At 46.9% G+C, this 3,343-nt stretch overlaps 1 pseudogene; it reads right to left on the bottom strand.

The window, feature by feature from the left end:
• Positions 1 to 1,078: 1,078 nt before the first annotated feature.
• Positions 1,079 to 2,767, bottom strand: LOC114030662 (annotated as a pseudogene).
• Positions 2,768 to 3,343: the final 576 nt, after the last annotated feature.

Genomic DNA, 3,343 nt, shown 5'->3' with positions numbered 1-3,343 from the left:
TTTTGCACACTAACAACTTGGCATTGAAAAGAAGGCTTCTCTGAAAACTGTTCATTTCTGTGTAATGCTCTTAGCAACCAAATTAATTTAATGTCAGCCACTAGAAAACATTTCTTTTTCAAGGGCAAGACACATAGCATCAAGGACTTCAGCTCTTGGTTGGGGGCCATCTCATAGTATACAAATCCCACTGGAGAAAGCTCTATCTGAAGGAAGATGAGATCTCCAGCAGACCAAAGCATGCAAGAAAATCTGGTTGCGCTTTACAACTCGGCTGAATGGTGAGCAGGTAAAAGCTGGCTAGAGCCTTTTAAACAATAGAAAACTTGCTTTGCATTAAATGTTTACCTCCTTCAGAGAGGCTTAGAATACTTTGAACTCCTTGACCCTCAGGCAAACCATACACTTCTCTTTACTCTCCCCCAAAAATTTGGATCCTCAAGCACTATCTTAATAAATGGGTCACTGATGCCAATAAATAATTTTCTCCTGGGTTAAAAAAAGGTCTAATTTCCTTCCCCTCCCATTACTCTTCAGGATTTTCATATGATCACTTCAGTGCTGGTGACATAATGAATTTTGTGGCCAACCAAGAGACACTTGTTCTTCAGTCCCAAGGACCAAGTATGGATTTGGGTTTACAATATGTGGGAAGGTAATCTTTCGTTCTATGGCTCTTGACTGCTGCCTAAGACAGAGAGGCTGTTCAGTCTCTATTCAAGACTCAGGGCTTTGTCTTTCCAAAAAGAGGCTGTCCCGAGGGAGAAGGCTCCAGTGAAGAGAGGTGGTCACCATCAACTGGATTTGGCTGACTGCTCATTGTGAGGCTTGAGCTCTGGTAACATTTGAGTGAGCTCAGAGGCACAGGACCCTAAGTTTGTTCCAATCCATGCCCAAGAAAGCTGCCAACTCAGTGTGCTTAAGAAATGTACCTTCTTTTTATTTCGCCAAAATGTCCACCTTGTGCTGGCTAGAAAACAAGAGAAAAACTCTTACCTGTCCCCTTAGACCATCATAGCTGAAGGAGCTAAACATTTTAAAAAATCTTCCAAGATCACATTTCATTAATTCTTTCTGTCTATGAGAACGAGAGCTCTGGTGCTGCCATGGCATTATACAGAGCAAAGTCCATGTCATCAATCTCTTCTTCATGTGAACTGCCAAAAAGATTGGTGTGCTGATTAAAATAGCAGAGGAGAGATCTCTCCTCCAGAGAGCCAATCAGCTCTATAATCACCTGTTGGACCCGATCTGCTAAGGAATCCTCAGCCCAGTCTGTCTGTCTCTCTGAGGTGGAGGATGACCTGTGCCAAGTGGCTTACACTCATCCTGTTCAGTGAGGGATGGTGCCTGCAGTTGCCTTGCAGGAGCTGGACACAGAGGCGTCAGGCACCAGAATCTGCACTAACCAGTTCCTTGCAGCTTAGAGACCTCAGCCTGGTAGAAGTCCTCCTGCCAAAGGTTTTCCAACAGTCCTTCCTGAGGCTTGGCCAGCAGGGTTCTGTCCTCACTCTCTGCAGTGGGAAAGATGACAATTCTTAGCTCCAACTGGTCATGTTGAACCTCCAGAAGGAGTTCCTCCGAGACCACTCCAGGGCGGATGAGGCAATCCAGCATGCTGCCATTGGCTGGCCAGTTGACAGAGCCTACCAGGACCTTCCTGAGCACCTTGAGGGTGACACTGGAGGAGAGGTAGCCATCTACTATGAACCAGTCCCGGGGGCTACTCCCTCAGAGAAAGTACTCCAGCTGAGTGCTTTGAGTCACCCAGTAGTAAGGATTATTGGTAACGGTGTCTTCTCTGGGAATGAAGCTCCACAGAGTGGGCTCTAGCACCAGTGGCACTAGCAGGCAAGTGTGGTCAGCTGCCACAGCTTCCAACCGGTCATACAGGGTGCTGCTTGGAGACAGATCCCCTGAAAGGCAGCTCTGGGAATTTACTGAGCAAGAAATTCTGCAACTCGTGGATAATGTCACCAACAGCCAGCTGTTTGGCCAGGGTGATGCCAGATTCAGAGACTACCACATGGTTCTGATAGCACATGAGGAGTCTCTCCTGCAGTGTAAGGCATAATGGTGCTGGGGAACCAGGGCTGGACACAGTCATGGCCACGGGGTCTCTGGGTTGTTCTGGTTCTGGGGCATGAGGATCCTGGGCTGAGGAAGGCTGTAGCTGGCTGAGGTCTTCTCACCCCTGCTTTGGCTGGGGTCTAGTTGAGGCCTTAAGCAAACTCAGCTTCTGCCAGCTTTCCTCAATGGACTTCTGCTCAGCTTTGACATCATCCTTGTTGGGTGGGCTGGTGGAGCGGTGGATGAGCTGCTTCACTGCCAGGGTTACAATACCCAGGACAGCAGCACTGCCCACACCTAGCACCAGGCTGGCATAGGCCAGGAGGAAGTCCATGGCACTGCTTAGCAGGTTGTTATTTCGGTGCTTCCCCCTCTTCTGGGAGAACTCTGCCACCATCCACCAGCACTGCTGCTTTACCGCACCACCTCCAGCCTTCACTTCCCAGAGCCCAGCTGCAAACCCCAACTGGAAAGTTTTGATGGGAGGAAAGGGGACATAGGTCCAAAGCACAGTATACCCCTGGTGAGGGCGAGGTCCTACGAGCTTCCAGAGAAGAGCCCTAGGACCCTGGGTTATTGCATAGAGGGGATCATTAGTGAATGCAGGACACAGGAAGGGGTAGAAGAGAGGGACCCTGAAAATATTCAGTTTTACCGAGGACCAGGACAGGATTTTGTTGCAGATTAATGGTTTCATACATTCATTGATTCATTGATTTTCCTTATAGATTGAAATATTTTCTTTGCTCCAAAAACGTTACCACTAATGGCTTTCACATTTGGTTTGTGAAAATACCAATTGAATTTTACAGACCATCTTCAAAAATGATCCTTTGCCATTGCTCACCTTCCTTTAGTGGGACTGATGGAGAGGCTGCTAAGTGAGGCAGTGGATACAGTGATGGGCCTGAAAGATCGGAATTCAAATTTGGCCTCAGATACTTCCCTACTGTATGACCCTGCTGAAGTCACTTAAACTCCATTTGCCTCAGTTTCCCCAAATGTAAAATGAAGATAATAATGGCATCTGCCTCCCAGAATTGTTGTGAGGATCAAATGAGATTAACATTTGTAAAGTGCTTAGCATAGTTTCTGGCACTTAGTAGATACCTACCAAATGCTTGCTTCCTTCCAAGAGTGTGATATGTTTAAATATAAAGCCTTGTTTCACTTTTTCTTCCTTTGTTCATTCTGCATCATGTGCATCACACATCACCTCTGGAGCCTTTGAAGGAAAGGAAAGTATTGCTGCTACTATGTGAGCTATTGAACT

Source organism: Vombatus ursinus, unplaced genomic scaffold (genome assembly GCF_900497805.2).
Source record: "Vombatus ursinus unplaced genomic scaffold, bare-nosed wombat genome assembly UNPS02014973.1, whole genome shotgun sequence".
Classification (NCBI taxonomy): Eukaryota; Metazoa; Chordata; class Mammalia; order Diprotodontia; family Vombatidae; genus Vombatus; species Vombatus ursinus.
Note: the sequence above shows the minus strand (reverse complement) of the source record. Positions and strands in the feature narration are given on the sequence as shown.